The sequence below is a fragment of the Betta splendens genome, chromosome 10 (assembly GCF_900634795.4).
Source record: "Betta splendens chromosome 10, fBetSpl5.4, whole genome shotgun sequence".
In the NCBI taxonomy this organism is placed as follows: domain Eukaryota; kingdom Metazoa; phylum Chordata; class Actinopteri; order Anabantiformes; family Osphronemidae; genus Betta; species Betta splendens.
The window spans coordinates 15,640,196-15,657,306 of NC_040890.2; the positions used below are offsets into that span (position 1 = coordinate 15,640,196).

Genomic DNA, 17,111 nt, shown 5'->3' on the forward strand with positions numbered 1-17,111 from the left:
ACCCGTCTGCAGCGAGCCTGCCCATGTTTTATTTATCGGCACAGCAGGGCGCATCAAGCGTGACTCATCCGTCCCCTCCTCACACTCGGGCCCTGCATAGTCATCTTGGCACTAATCGCCCCGATATTGTGTGGCCATGAATGAGTGAGTATTATTTCTTAACGTCACCTTTAATAATTCTTAGTACCTCTGCTCAGCGGCGCGGAGCTGATTTGCATTAGTGTTTCATCAGGATGGAGGGGAGGGGGAGGAATTAATGGGTTTTAAGGCGTGCGTGTGCATCCTGGAGAGCACTCGTGTGATATGTGTGAACGTGTAATTGGAGGCGTGACCTCTACGAACACATGCAAACCTGCAGCTGTCTCCAGTTTGTTGTGCCACAGAGGTGATGGAGTAAAAGTCGTCCTCGTCACTGTATCATTTCATGATCTGTCCTCACCTGCTTCTTTTATGGTCTTATATGTGCTGTAATTGTGCTCTCCTCTCGCCAGCATATGCTGGAGCAGCAGGTCTGCTGGTTTAAGGTCTGGTCTTCTGCATGAGATTTCAAAGTAACTGGACAGGGTCAAGTTGCATATTAATAATGAAGGGGAGGTAAAATCAGGTCCGACTTCGGCTGTTGGCCTTCGGCAGCAGCATGAAACCTTGGATCAAGTGGTAGAAAATTCCTGCTTTCATGATTCCACACACAAGGTTGTCCTTAACACCTTACACATGCTGTTGTTCATTAGCCATCATTAATTATAGGCAACATTTTCCTCTGTGGGCCTCTGCTGGTAATTGGGTTCCTACTGTATGTGTGTGGTGAGTTGAACAAAGAGCAGATCATATTTGTTTGTTGGAAGCAAGACGAGTAACAGTACGGTAGGTCAACCAAACTTGTCAGTATTGTCAGTAGCACCGAGTTCAGGAGTAGCCCCCAAAGGCCCCGTACGGGACCCACAACACACCACTACAGGACACGCCGATATGAATGCAGGCCGTTATTTCATATTTTAATGTACTTTTCCCAGCAAAGGCTGTGATAATGACAAATACATGGAGATGATTTCCCCACACGCTTTTCAGAGGCATAGGGGTATGATAGAACACCGTGCATGGTTATTATAGGTAATTCTGAGAAGCCGCTACCAGGGCAGTGTATTGGGAATAAGGGATTTGCAGGATTTTGTCAGTAAGGAGAGTTCTTTATTCGTCACCTGTTTAAATTACTGGATCAAAAGGTGTCGTTTCCGTTGTTAGTGCTGTTATTAGCTGGCTTTGCAGTGATGGCATGATCACGGTTGTTTACAGTTTATGTCAAAGAAGCAGGCTGTAATGTGTTAATCAAGCATTTACTGGAAATGAAACAGTGGCCGCTTTATTATTTACACGAGAAGTGATGAGCTTGTAGATGTCAGGTGTAGTTGAAGTGTCCACATAAATAAATACTTCCTAGTGAGTGTGTCTTGAGCTCACTTCTCTTATCTTTGTGTTAGGACCTCATCGGTTGCAGCCTCTGACCAGTTCAGCGTGTGCCTGTGTATGAAGCAAAACAAACAGCCTCACAGGTTACGGCTCCATTAATAAAGCATCCTCCCTGCAGACCCTTACAATGATCAGAGACGAGCGCACGGATGAGACAGGGTTCCCTTTTTACAGGGTTCATTTTAATCCTGACTCCTTCCCAGGGTGAGCCCTTCCACATTTCCTTCCCTCTTTGTTTTCATGCAGGCGCAGCACATCCAAGTTAGCCGTGCCCTTAAATCCCCAAGAGCTCTGTTACCAAACGATACCGAAAGCTTTTCTTCAATCCAAGCCTTCACTTCTCCCCCAGTCCTTTTTATTCTGTATAGAAATATAAAATAAACAGCCGAGAAGCTAAAGAGGTGAATAAAAATAAATCGCATGGGGACTGAGATGCAGCTCGTGGCACGTGCACGGGGAGGATTTCATCTCCCTGCGCCACTCGCGCTAAAAACGAATGCACTCATGCTACTTACAGTATGAGGCACTCTGGATAAAAGCATTCACCCAGTGGCATGTTAAGATATAATGTGGCTCGCAGCTTCATGGGGGACAAACCTTTAACCCTTCAGCTGCTCCACAGCGGCACCGTCACACGTCTTTGTGATATTTCCTCCCAGTGTCGCACCCATTATTTATTTTCCTCTCATACTGTACCATCTGTCTGCTTTTGTTCATTTCCTCCCCATTGTGTCACCTCTGAAGCAAGAAGTGCCCCACAGATGAGAGTCGGTCAAAAGTTTGTCTTCAGACGAAGACAATTTACTCCAAACATGAAACGACAACACTTTTTGTAGCTTCTGAGCCGCTGCCTTTGCCTCATACAATAGACCAAGAAACTGTCAAAACTGTCCTTTGAAACGAATCAGACGACGTTCCCCAGTAGCGAGCTTGAGCACAAAAATGGGAAGTTTCCACCCGGCATCCAGGCAGGCGTTAGCGTTGAGAAGATTTCTGATGCAGTGGAAGGTGAAGCCACCAGAGATGCTCCGGGGGGGTAAAAATACTCCTTTAAACCTTTAAATCATACATTCTGCACCTTTAAGTGTCGAGTTATTAACTAACTTAATCCAGCCGTTTGAGCTGATAAATGAGTAGCTCGCCGTGTTAATTTGTTCCTTTGCTGCCAGTGGCTCGAGATAGATGCATAACTTAAACACATAATTCATCATGTAAATTTCAATTGGCGTGTCTATTAGGGACTAATAAACAAAGTGGAGAGTTTTGTAGTAAAATATTGACATCGGGGCGGTGTTCATTATCCTGACGCTAATCTCTTGCTCTGTCTGATAAGTCTGGTTAAGCTTGGATTTAATCACACTTCTTGCGGGTTGTTTACATTCTTGGGCAACAGCTAACAAGTATTTTCTGTCTCAATTATTGTTCCATTCATCTTATTTTACGGTTTAACCTAAACTTGTGATGTAATTTTGGAGAAGCAGAGAATTCTGTGAAATCTGTGCTGCATGAATTAACTGACACCATTACGTTATGAGTGTAAATAAAATAACCTAGAAAACACTTGGACATTTTTAAGCTTCACTTTTCAGCTGAGAAGAGTTTCACTTGGTGCTGTCGTAATAATTGCCCAACCACTAGCACCACTTGGTAGAAGAACCTAAGGCTTGATTAAACTTTGCTTCTCCCACTTCTTTACGCTTCCTCTCTGTCCAAGATTCCCTGCACACAGACGTGGAGCCATTTCTCTCTGCTCCCTTTTAATGCCCAGGCCCCACATTTCATTTGCTGCTTCAGGGAATTACTCTGTGAGTGTCTTTAATGGTCATCACTTCCCCGGGCTCTTCTTTTTCCCAACCCTTTTCCATCGATGTCAGACTTGTCTGTCTGTAATTACCCACAAGTAAAAGACTAAAGATGCCCTTCACAGGCTTCTTCTCTCCGCGCCCACAGTTCTGCAGTGAAACGCCTCTCGTATGGAACTCGTCTTCTTTCTCAGGCCACATATTTGACAATGCAGGCGCATCTCTGGTGTGTCTGGAAAACAGGCTAGTTTTTAAATGCAGGCTTTCTTAAACAAGGGTGTCAGCTAAATGCCGCGTTGCTGCTTTGTTGTCCTTTTGTATTGTCCTCGTTGCTTATCAGCCAAAATGTGTCAAATTATAATTTAATGCTGAATTGTGCAATGAGCCTCAGCGTGTTTTAGCTGACTGCAGGCTGCAGCCAGGCACCGTCACCTTGGTGTGTGTGTGTGTGTGTGTGTGTGTGTGTGTGTGTGTGTGTGTGTGTGTGTGTGTGTGTGTGTGTGTGTGTGTGTGTGTGTGTGTGTGTGTGTGTGAGCGTAAGCGTGTACACACTCCGGCTTTAATGCCATCATCTCGGCCGAGGTCGGGGCGAAGCCGTAAAGCAGCTTCCTCTGCTTCACCGTACTGTAACTTTGCTTAGCGCTCAACGGCAGCTGCAGAACTGGTTCAATTTAGGATTTTATGTCCTGCTTTTTACTGGAAATACTTACTGTAATATTCAATATTGTTGGATTGATACGTAATGACACATGTATATACATACATACTGTGTTGTCTGAGCAGCCCGGACATTAACACACTGTCATATTGACGGACAGGTAACTCACTCACTAGTCAAATGTCATGTTGCATCATCAGCGTTGCATGAACCCCTTCGCCTGTGTGAACATCACATCTCCCGCAGCAGTTCACCTTATGTGTCGCCTTTTTTGACGTGAGGTTGTCAAAGTCTTAATTGATGAAGAAGCAAAGATGCTCTAGTGCTTATGCATTATTATGCATCACATTGCTGGTTGTATTGGGTCACGTTTTTAAGTCTGTTAATGACCTAATTACTTCTTTCTCCCCATGAGTTTGAGTGACATTGTAGCTGTTTAGCCTCAGAGTTCAAACTTCACCTCGAGCACTTTCTGAATTAAATGCTCGATAAACAAGTCAATAACAAACAGAAGAGAATGAGTTTGACTCCTTGCCAGAAATAGTTCCACTGGGCTTCACTGCAGCGGTTCTAGGTTAGATAATAGAAGGCATCGAAGCCCGGGTGCTTTAGCGTCTATTAGTTTCTATTTTCCCTCTGTGGAGACTTAACCAGTCACTCGCATCCTACAGTGAAACCCTGATCTGAGCCAGATTGGATCAGCCACTGTTTATCTTTGTTCCGTCCGCTTTGCCCTTCGTGGTCAAGAAAAGATGACAGATTATCATGCAGGGCATTATGCCACACAACAATTATCTAGTGGAATTATTCTTGCATGTTGTATTTGCCGTAGCTTATCACAAAACAGTTATTTCACCTCGATGCTGTTGGTCTCTGTTAAACTGCCCCAGCTTTAAACCAGAGGAAGCTCTGGTGTGTGTGTGTGTGTGTGTGTGTGTGTGTGTGTGTGTGTGTGTGTGTGTGTGTGTGTGTGTGTGTGTGTGTGCGTGTGTGCGTGTGTGCGCGTGTGTGTGTGTGTGTGTGTGTCTTGTTTCATACTGTACAGTACGTGTATTGGTTTACTTTGGGCTTAAAGGTTAGCAGATAACAGCTTTCATTTTTCCTTGCATAGACACTATTAAATCTGCTGAGACCACTCGTTTTGTTGGCCCTCTGCTTTCGGTGCACCTGGCCTCTCTGTGCCCCGGCACCGCTTCACCTCAGGTAGCGGGAGAATGATGAGCTGTTAACCTTTACTCTGATGGAAATGAAAGGGCTGATATCTATCACTCAGCGCTACAATTCTCAAGCCCCACACGTTCATTCAGGCCCATTTGACAGATGGACAAAAACAGTAGATAGCGCGGAGGGAGCGGATGCACTGATGGATGGAAAGTTGTTGCACTCCATAAATATTGTTTGGACGTGAATGACACTGCAGGGAGTTGCACTGGGCAGGAGAATACGAAAAAACCTCTTATCACAACAGTCATATTGTTTGTGTTTTTTGTAAATAAGCACATTTCTTAAAGCTGGACCTTCTGTGTCAGTAACAGGAAAGCGCTGCTGTGGGAGTCGGATGCATATTCAGTGTAATGTGTCATGACATAACCCAGGAATCTGCTCTTCTGCCACCTACCGCATCCTGCATGTGATGTTGCATCCAGCCTCGGCTCTTTCATGCCTGTGACGCGTCCTCGGCGTGATCCCGCCCTCGGCTGCGGGTTCAACGCCGGCGGCGCTGGTGTCTCTGTGAATGCTAATTCAGCCGCGCCGTGCTGGGCTGCGAACACCGCTCCCGTTAGATGAGGTCGACCCCCGGGCCGCCGCGTGGTGCGTTTGTGACAGCTGGGTCGTCAGGTGGGGCTCCTCCTCCCGCCACAGAGGAGCCGACACAGTGCCCGGGTCTGAGGTGCCGGCGTCCTGACCCTGTCTGCTGAAACCAACAGTTGGCTGGTGTGTTTGTCGGTCCGTGCTTTGACACAGCGAACCTTGCTGCGCCTGCATGTAGCATGTGTGCATCCCTGCCTGTGGCCCCCGCATGCAAACAGCATGCAAACAGATTGATGTGGTCTACTGTAATAATTAGGTTGTAAACGGCCGTGAGGAATGGACTCGTTTCCGTTTTACTTTGCTCGTGTTACCTCACATGTTTTATGGTCCAGCTACATTTCGTTCTGAACTAAATTCATAAATTCTGTGGCGTACATTGAGTACAGTAGTTGCCGTTTAATAAGTCAAGTCCTTTGTGCGCCCAGTATCGCAAATATAATCTGTTCTCTACCGTGAAGGAGGACGTATGAAAAGACGTATTGTAGAGCAGCGGAGTTGTGAAGGTTCGCACGGTCAGAAAGAACATGGAGTTCTACCAAGTTACATTCAGATAATGCTTCATATGACAACCAGGAGCTTCACAGTGGAATGAAATGAGGGTCAGAGCGAGTTTCCGATCCTCCAGTTTTAGCAGAGAACACACAGACTCTGAACACAAGAATTAGTAAAAGGATGAAAACGCAGCCTCTCTGGTCGTCATGTGACCTCAGCATCCAGCAGCTTCTTCTGCACAGATGCCTCCGTTTTCCGTGTGAACGTTCAGCCACACAGTAAATTCCCCATTCACAAAGCTGGTTTAAAACACCAACCCCTCCAATAATCCCCCTCTGCATTATTCAGCGTGCCGGCGTGTTCCTGCTCCGTAACGCTGGCGCTCTAAGTCCATACATTAGCCACACGACGGAGCAGTGTCACCTTCTCATAAATACAGTCACATCCACAACACATTAAGACCTCCCGTTCTGCATTATTAAGGCCAACCCAGAGGGTTAGACTGGGGCTGTAACCAGCACACAGGCCCATCTACTGTAGCATCTACTCTTGGCTCCTCTGGTTCCTTTAGATCAGGAGGACCGTGTGCAGTAGAACCTCTGTCTGGGGGAGAATGAGGACAAGCTGATCCGTTTCCTGTTGGAAACCTGCTGCTGCATGTGTGTCTTCCTATCTACACACTGTATATCTGGACATATCTGTACTTTAATCTTATCTCTGTCAACTGTACATCTGACTCTAAGTAGGTGTGTGAGACAAATTAATACTGAAACCTGTTGCCTCTGTGATGCAATCAATGAAAATGTCCCAGCTATCTCCCATGTAATCAGTTTTCTGTGTAATCGCTCTATTTCTATCAATCTTTTCACCTGCCAGCGTCTTATTTCTTATCTCTTTCTCTCCACTGACTTTATCTGAGCCCCTCTGGGCCCCGGCGCAGACTGAGAAGTCACCGATCGGCTCCTCGGGCCAAAGATTAGCTGCCTGGGTGGGAGTGCTGGCAGCGAGCGTTGGCCAGAGGGCACCGGTGCAAGATGGAGGAGGATGTCCTTCCTTCCCTCCTTCCTCCCAGCGGCCGCCGCCACCGGCGTCAGTGCAGCCACTGGAAAACAAGCTCAGACATGCGTAGATCCTTTCAAATACCGTCTCATCCGGCGTAAAGCCACAGTAACCGGGCCTCGGATCTTGCTTCATTGAAACATGTAGTCATCATTCATTACAGACGCTCGTGACTCGTTACCAGCGAATCGCGCCGACCTTGGAAACGCTGTGGCTTCTCTCTTTAATCAAAGCGACGGTGACGTTCGTGGTTTTTACAAGTTGAAATTGTTCTGTGTCCAGGCAGCGATGGAAACAAGTGGCGGCTGATTGTGAAAGAATTAGAGCCAGCAGCGACAATAATCCAAACACACTCGAGAGTTCAACGAGTGTCTGCAGACCTTTCTTTGTTCGAGAGCCTTGTACTGCTGCTACCGACCGAGAATTCAGAGTGACTTGATACTTGTTAATCATTTGCCTGACTGAAAGGACTTGTACCATAATTTGGAACTAAAATGCCCTGTGCTCTGAGCACATACAGTAAAGGAGAGGCTAGAGGGAGCCCATTACTCCTTGTCAGGCGTTGTGGACTTTTAATGCAATCAAACATCGGTGGCAGAAGGTTCTGTTGATCCCGTGTGACGTTCCCCTCTCTACACCCCCTACTTTACTTTAATATTAAAGCTGGCACAAGTGATGCACTTCATCTCGAGTGTTGCTGAAGTTTCTGCTAGATGGATATGTAGCTCTTCATTTTTTTATTCAAATAACGTCTCTGTCTGACAGGCGGCCATTTAACAGCCACCGTTTTCATCTGTCCAGAAAGACTTGTGAAGGAAAATTGCTTTGTTTCTTAACTTCACTCATGTTTCATTGGCTGCACAGGCACGTATTGGATTCTGTGCAGAAATTAAAAGATGACAGATATATTAGGAGAGGCAGTGGATTTTTACCTGAAGGCATCATTTACTGAAATCTTTCACAGATTATTGTTACTGTGAAACACCCAATGCATTATCTATAGTATATTCACTATGTTCTATCTCATTATCTGTATGTTCACTGTCAGAAAAGATGCCACTAGTCTCTAAAGACGAAACAAGGAGGTGAAAACGCCGGTCATTCATGGCCAATCAACCAGCACACACTCTTGGTTTTGAATATGTATTTCTGTTCAGGCACAGCCTCGTCTGAAGATCCATTAAAGGAGAATCCAAATCTCTCCGGCCTCTGGCCACAGTCAGTGATCAAGTGTGGCTAATATTCCTCCAGATTGTCTTTTAATAATGCCGCTGCGGGGGGGCATGTGTTGTGATATGTGCGTCTGCCTGTGCACACGCAGCAACACCTCAGGGATTCATGAGCTGGAACCCTGATTCAATATTTGTGGCGGTGATAGATCATCACTCATGCACAGCCATCTGATGGGGCCCGTTTTAAAGCTGGTGCACGTGTGCGCTCGAGAGCATCTGCAGCGCCCGGCTTAAACAAATACAAGCCTCCGCAGCTGCTCAGCCTTTCAGGACGTTTGTGTACGCGGTGTGTGTCTGCGTTGTGTGTACGCGGTGTGTGTACGGCGCCGCCGTGAGCGCGTTGAGAGCTCGCGAGCAGCAAAGCGAGGCGGGACGACCTCAGCCGAACAGCAACAATAGGAATCAATAAAGTCTCCTGGCGTCATCTGATTACAAAGCGCAGGTTGTTCAGCCGCGCTCCTGCTTTGTCTGGTGAATAAACAGCAGCTGTATCACACGGTGAACGTGTCTTCTGCACGTATCGTGCTGTACGACGGGCGAGAAGGTAGAAAAGCTGCCGTTTGAGTTTATCCCCAGCTGTTGTTTAACCTCATGCTCTCATACTTAGATATCATTTATTGAATCTGTCGGTTTCCTCCCAAGATCAAAACGAGTGTATGTTAGAATGTTTATCTGCTTAACGCAACCCAGCACTAACACCTGTACATCACAGATACACACGCGATAATCAAATGCTAACTCTGTTTAAATAGAACGTTCACTTTTTCCTGGTAACACGGCGAAAAGTCCTTATTTGAGTTGGTGCTGAACTTGTTGCCTCCTGCGTGTATCTGATCAAATCGTTCTACAGCAAATTTGCCGAAGCAGCTTTTTTTCTCTGCTCCCGGTGACCCGACATCTTTTCTATCTGTCTTATTTTGGCGAGACAAACCGCGGCTCGTCTGTTATTGTACTTCGGTGGTATTGATTTTGGCCTTATTTCTGTTTCCTTTCTCTGGTCAAATGGCTTTTTTGTAAAGACAGCAGTTTTTTAAACAGTTCTTATGTAGACAACTTTCTCTTTCACACTACTTTTGCCCGGATGACAGTAAATAGATTGAGCCTTTTTTATGTATCCTGCCCCTTTGAACCCTGACTCTTCGTCTCCTTCTGTGTTACATCATTCTCAATGTCCACTGCAGCGATGGTACAATATTCCCCACCTACTGCTTCGATGCATTTCGTCTGATTTCTGCTTTTTTCGATGACTGTATGCTTGAGTCAAGCATCAAACGTCTGCTGAACGCCCATTTCCTACTGTGAATGTTTAGCTCCACACATTCTGCTACCTCTTTCCCCCCTGGAACTGTCTTCCAGTCTTCCACGGCCCCGACGTGGCAAATGGTGTCCACACCAAAACCGTCTGTGGTCACAGGATCAGGAAGTCGCTCTGGAATCTACAGGTGGAGGAACATGTGGACTCGCAGAGCGTGTCTCTTCCAATCACGCTTACACGAAGCCGGTAAACAATTTATCCCGTGTCACGGCCTCCAGAGAGCAGAACTCCATCCCGCAGAATTTACCATTCGCTTAGTGCCGTATTGCAATCGACCATGCCGTGCTGCAGTAATTCCCATGACGCTCTGCAGTCTGCTGTTTCATCAGGGGTCACAGTTCTATACAGGGCGTATCAAATGCTCAAGCACCCAGAGAGAAATACATTGTGCTCCGGCCAACTCATTTCAAATATCCACTCCCCGTCCTCCTTTAACCTCCTCTGCTGCGTCCAACATTAATAAAAGATAAGACTTCTGCAGGACGCTGCCTGTGTGTTCAAGGACTGTAAGACGTTATTCATCAAGTACATTAGGTTTCATTCTCGTTGAATTCCTGTGTTTTCCTTTTCTATTGCACGCCTCTAATTCTCTCAGTCCGTCACTCTCGTTCACCGAGGTCCTCCTTTCTGCGGCTCCCTCTCATTAAAGGCCATCCATCAAACACAATAATCCATACAAACACTTATTTCTATTCATGAGTTTGTCCTCTGCTCGCTGCGGTTCCACCCAGCGAGTGTCAACAGCGGTTCCGCTCTCCCACGAGGCCTTTTTCCACGCCACACCTGTGAACGCCGGACGCGTCTGTCTTCCCCAGGCTCAGCAGAGGCCGGCGAAGGACGCTTCATCGCAGCCGTTCACACCTCTGTCTTCTGGAGCCGTGTCGCCTTCCGGGAACGGCTCTGGACATTGTGTCGGCGTCTTAATTAGTCGCTACATGCGACGTTCCAGCGTGGCGCGTTTAAGGTGCAGGGTTCTGGCTGTGAAGCAAACTGCGAACAGCAGGCGACCCTTTTAGTTTGATGTTGGGAGCGGCTGTAACCGACGTCGCCTTCAGAGGTTCAAACGTACAGAACACTCACTCTGAATAAACACTGTGTAGATGATGCGGTTGGACTTCCTGCCTGCTCCTGCTAATGGGCCAGACAACGTCGTAGCTGCATCCTGTTCAGCTGGGAAGATGTAAACAGTCCGACTGTGAGTGTTGCTGCTACACAGGCTGAGCCACAGCTCGTTTCTGACATGTTGAGCTAAGCGTGACCGCCTTCCATCAGGAAGAAAGTGAAGATCTCCTGGGTGCTTGTTTGTTTTGGCACTCGGAGAGAAATGCCCAGTTAAAGCATAATCTTTTCGCGTCCTTTCAGTTTCAGTTCCGTCTGTCTATTTTGAAGAGGACGGGACTAAAGACTGAGGTTGAGGCTGTAGAAGTACATGTAGCATTTATAGCACTGAATCCTCAGGAATATGTTTTATTGTGTGATTGATCAGAGCACCCTTTACGTCTGCTGCTCTGCTTTTTGCAGCTTTCTCTAATTACGTTTGCCGCCTGATGGAGTAACTGCTGCCAGTGTTTGACCCCAAGCTACTGTACATGTAGCATTTTTAGATGAACTTAGTCTGGGCTGAAACGTTTCTCACCTCCACCCAACATGCAAACACGCGTTCACCTCAAGCTTGGGCATGGACGAACTAACCAGCTTGGTTTCTGCCTTTATACGCTTCAGAGCCTGCATGTGGTTGTAGAAATCCTAATCAACAGTGGCTCATAGTGCGCACACACACACACACACACACACACACACACACACACACACACACACACACACACACACACACACACACACACACACACACACACATTTGTCCAAGGCTAAGCTGTATTGTCAAATAAAAGGGCCACTACTTACAAGCATAACATAAAAGCAGGCACCTTGGTGGAAATGGCAATATCAATATGATGTAAAGTTGGCCCGAGCTGGTGCAGGTCCAACCCTGAGCACATAAACAGGAAGGTGACAAGAACACGGACATGGAGCTTTAGAGCCACAGTTAGACATGCATCCATACATTGGGTCTGCTCTGATGAAGTGCTGAGTGTCTCTTAAAAAAAAGTATTTTTTTTTTGCTATTGGTTTACTTTTATGTTTATTATTTCACACCTTTCTGTACGAATTGGGTGGTTCTTGTACCAGATCCAGATGTAAACACCTGGAACTGTTCCAGTAGTTCTGGAGCGTAGTGTAGAAACTGAAGCTGAAATACAGAGAAAAACTGTACAGAGGCTTTTAGTTGAACTCCGAAGAAGGTGGTGCAGTTCTACTGCGGGGCGGTCTAAGTATTCAGGTTGTGAATAAGAATTCACCACTTTCTCTTTACAAATATGATGCCAAACTAGTCTTAATATGGAGAGAAGCCTGCTTTGATCGGGTCCTTTGTACAACGCTGCCAGCCGTGAATGCAGAACAGCCTCATCCTTCTAATTAGTCGGAAGCTATCCTGTATTTAGGCCATTGTTATTAAATCTCAAAAACCACAATGAACACATGAAGGACTGGACAGGATGTAGGGTCAATTACGGAGTCGATTGACTTCCATCTTCGTAGCGTTTGTATTGATGGCATTTAAAATCTGGTGCATGTCTGTGTGTTTGTGACAAGGACTACGTATGAGCATGAATCATAAATAGTAGTGTCTGCTGGGCGTCACGTAAATCATTATGTTGTGAATAAATACACATTATTGACAGAAACTGGTTTCAGGCTTAAAATGACATAAAACCTGTGTTTTCTTATTTTCTTGCCGCTACAAAGCGTCTGTTGCCACATTTTGCTGCCAGTCACATCTGTTTACGCTTCTAAATAACAGTGAAACAACTTGAAGCTTGCTTCTAAATGTGGCTGCTGAGGAGCGCATGCTCTGCTACAACAGAGCCTCTGACATTGTGTGATGATCTGGATGTTGACTGCTCCCCATTGATGCCCAGCAGTAAAGCTGCATGTTAATGTGCGGTGTTAAATCATGCAGTGTGTAAATATAGTTGAAAATAAAGGCTCCAGATGATGGTTTTAGCACAGGTTTAAATGGGAGACTCGTAATTATTCAGATAAAATAGGTCAGTTCTTGTCCTGGCTGTTGCTGCTCTGGATCGTCACCCCCGGCCTGCAGACATGTACAGCCGTCCTTTGCTCCTGAAGAGAAGTCCGATTATTCATTCGATAATGTAGGTGAAATGAAGCTGCCAGTGTTTTCTGTTTGTATTATTATTTACTGTGACGTTAATATTTAATGGAGCTGTTTGAATTGAGCGTGTGCAGTAGCTCTGAGTGGCAGGTTGGCGTCAGCTGAGAGCCTTTAAATGTTTGTGTTCGCTGCATCACTGCACATGGAAACATTTTCTCTTCTTAATATAATATTATTAATATTCTTCATTCATATTCACTTACAGTATCAAAAGAGAACATTCTGCGACTATGAAAATGCTAATGACTTTCCATAAATAGATCTGTGACATTAAGAAGTTTTCAGCACCCCTGCTGGGCACCGTCCACCTTCCAGTGTTGAGGAATTAATCACACTTTACACTTTAACCCAAATATATTGATTTGCTGTTAGATGAGGCTTTGTGCTGCTGCACGTGGAACGACTGCAGCCTTCGTGTGAGAGGCTGGAGCTCGTAGGGTGTGTGTGTTCAGAGTCTGACGTTTTGTTCCTGCTGCTGTGAATCCTGTTTCCTGTGTTCTGCATACAGTACAGTAGGTGTAAATCAGCGTCTATTATTTTCACATCTGTCAGAATGGGTGTCGTTTTCATTACTGCACCCATAATAAGAAACTGTCTGGATGATGCAGTATATACTTACAGTGGAAGTCACTTTGTGCTTTTTTATTTCTCTATTTTATTATCATCATCTAATAATAATAATTATTATTCTGTCCAAGTTTGCTTGCAGTGAGGTTGTTTGTGTGATGTGCTTCTACTTTGAGACATTCTGGGGTTTTATTCAGTTCTTCGTGTCTCTAAGATTAAAACATTAGATCCATGAAAGATTACGCTGCTCTCTGATCTTTGGTTCTTTAACATGCTTAACAGCCTGTATTAATCTCACAGCCTTTCATCTGTTATATATAGTGTTGCACTGCGTTGAACAGAGGAGAAGGACCCTGCGCCCCCTGATGTGATGTTAGAGCAGATGATTGATCTAATGCAACTAACTGTGTCCAGAAAAGTATGAACTGGTTAATCAGCACATTCAGACAGGAACATGTGACTGCAATTAGAGTAGAGCCACAGTTCTCTAGGTCACAGACAGCTGCTGGATCTGGTCATCTGCATGAAATTGTAACACTTAGTAAAACAAACATTTATGCAAAACTACGTAGACGCAGGTGACACATAAATGTGATTATAACTACAAAATATGTAAGTTGTAACTAACTCTTAGTCTCTAGTGCCTGTAAACAAATCAAAATGACAATATTTACTAAGAGCAGACTTCATATAACTGTGCACCTCTTGTTCAATGACAAGTTCTCCTTAAAAATATACATCTGCTTAACAGTGTAGACGTTTGAGTGTTTGACAAAGCATCTGCAGGTGTGACATGAATTCAACCTGACATCTCTTACTGAAGTCATTGTTCTCGGCGCTTGTGAGAACCAAACAAGCACTACAGGTGTCCTTGTTTTTATTCCTCTAGCTGTGTGTGTGTGTGTGTGTGTGTGTGTGTGTGTGTGTGTGTGTGTGTGTGTGTGTGTGTGTGTGTGTGTGTGTGTGTGTGTGTGTGTGTGTGCGTGCGTGAGAGAGTGAGAGAGAGAGAGAGAGAGAGAGTCTGCCTGCAACATTAACAGTAGCTCACACATAAATCATAATGTGCAGTTACAGGTGAAGTTTGGTCAGTCATTGAATCTCAACACACACACACACACACACACACACACACACACACACACACACACACACACACACACACACACTTAAACCTGCTTCTCTGGTGGTAACAACCTGTAATCTAATAGACCAGTAAACACAATATGAGCTAAATAAGCTGCCAGAAACAGAAAGTAGAACTAATCTGCTTTCTAAAGGAAACTTAAGCTTCACATACTGTAGCAGACGCTTTGCCACCAATACTACACTCAATTGTTGTACAGCTAAATCCTTTTTGCACTACATTGATAAAATATGTCATTGAACGTTACTTTGTGGAATTTATTAAATGATATAGTGAACATAATACACATCAGTACAAGGAAGGAGAACACCCAGATTTCGAGTCGCAGCGGAGGATTTCCTGTGGCGAACAGATGAAAGCGAAGCACAGCGTTTCTTCAGCCTTCTTCGTATCTGTGATGTGTGTGGAACAAGTTTGTTCCCGCTGACAGCGTGTGGCATTGGGGCAAAAAAGGAGGAACTGGACAGAATCTGGCTAAACTGTCTTTATTAAGACCTGATAATCAACGCCAACTGAATCCACAACGTGCCTCAGCTTCTGCTTTTTCCATGAATCGCTAATTTATTGACGTCTTCACTCAGCTCAAAAAAACCCCACAGGAGTTTCTAAAGAATCCTTACACATGAGAACATTTACTTGACAAATGTAAATGTGAAAGACGCTGCTGTGACAACCTTCTGCGATTCACGTGACAACTGCATAGTGGGCATGAAATTGGATCTAACTCTAGATATTGTTGCCATTTATATCATCATTATCCACGGTACAGTATGAATATTTCTCCTTGCAACCATTCTGGATGAAATCAGTTTTGTGTCAGTCGCTGTAACAGCTCACGTTAAAGACGGTTTGAATAATAACAGGGACTGTAAATCATGTCATTCATCCCGTCTTATTATTATTGGTCACGTGGGGGAAAAAGGCCATTGTGTGTTTGCAGCATCAACGTGTGGAACGTTGCTCTAACACACGGTGGGCTGAATGTGGAGACTGGACCTTCGCCCCCTGTTTGTGAGCGCACCCAACAGCCAGATTCATTTATCAGCCATGGATTTCACACTAAATCGATAAAGCGGCTTCGTTCTGCTTTTAGCCGCGCTTGGGTCGAAAGAATTTTAATTTCTTCAGGAAAGTTAGCAGGAGAAAACGAAGGAGAAGAATCCCATTGAAGTCTAAAGCCTATTTAGAGATAAAAAGCACTTTTGGCTTTTTTAAAAAGGGATTGTATTTCAGTGCCCGAACGGGAACATCGTTGCTTAAAGGCTCTCACTCTGCATTTACTTCAATAATGTAAACGGGGGACAATCGTTCTTTGTCTAAAGGTCTCTTAGGGGCTTCCCTGCATTGTTTCTATTAATGATGTTTAACAATAATCTTTGCAGTGGGGATGTGAAATATTTTATTGTTTTAATACGTGTATTGAAAGAAAAGAATGAAGCCTATGTAGGCAGCTAACAATGTGTCATTGTGTTCGGATCTGTAGGTGTTTCCCGAGCGGAGGGAGAGAATGGCTCCGCTGTCGGCTCAATGCCCACAGGAACGAAGCGGGGACCAGCGCATCGTAAGACAACGCACAGCGGTGACTCAGCCTCCAGCAGCAGAAGCAGTGTGAGAACACAAACCGGGGCTTAGAAGCGAGCTCGCTCATTACATCAGCGCTCAGGTGTTGTCTCCTCGTTTTATGAGCAGCCAGACGAGGCCGGAGTTTAGAGCTGTGTGTCATTAAGGCCCGCGGACCGCTTCAAGGTTCTGTGGTACCTCTGCTGGAAGACGTCTCCGTGGTTGAGTCACTGCTTAGAAAGCTTCCACATCCTGCCTTCGCTGAGACACCAGGAGGATAGACAGACAGATAGATATGTATGTGAGTAATACACTTACACCTAACGAGCATCGTATGTTATATGTGTGATCACACACTTGGCTTGTGATTCGACTGTCGGGTCCCTGTTTATATGTATTTACATCCCCAGGAACACGCTTACAGTAGCGGCTCTGATGACGCTGGATTTGTTGTGACTTTGCCTCCCCTTCAGCCTCTACTGTACTTCAGCTGCGTGCACGCGTTGAATCACTGCTTTGGCATTTTAGAATGAAATTATAGCTTTTAAACGGCCAACGTGAGAAAAAGCCTCGTTGTCCTGGGGAGCTGCAGCTCGACGCCATATTTAATAGAATAATACCCTCAGGAACATTTTGTAATTCACTCGAAAAAAGGCAACACTTCCTCAGGCGGCAATCCACTTTTCTGATCACCTGCTGTGTTGTCAAATAGCCTCAGCTTGCAGTTACTCTTCCTTAAGGACACAGATATTGTATTGTCAAGAC

The 17,111-nt window shown here is 45.3% G+C and overlaps 1 long non-coding RNA gene across 16 annotated transcripts in view; it reads left to right on the forward strand.

Annotated features, from left to right (window-relative positions):
* Nucleotides 1-17,111, forward strand: part of LOC114864928 (uncharacterized) — a 106,154-nt gene that overhangs the window by 69,092 nt on the left and 19,951 nt on the right. For 12 of the 16 annotated variants that reach the window (XR_008695899.1, XR_008695898.1, XR_003787440.3 and 9 more), the window contains one exon: nucleotides 16,270-16,647. This is a non-coding gene — a long non-coding RNA (uncharacterized LOC114864928). The remainder of the gene's footprint in view (nucleotides 1-16,269; nucleotides 16,648-17,111) is intronic. The other 4 variants (XR_008695896.1, XR_008695906.1, XR_008695897.1 and 1 more) reach the window with 3 other exon arrangements.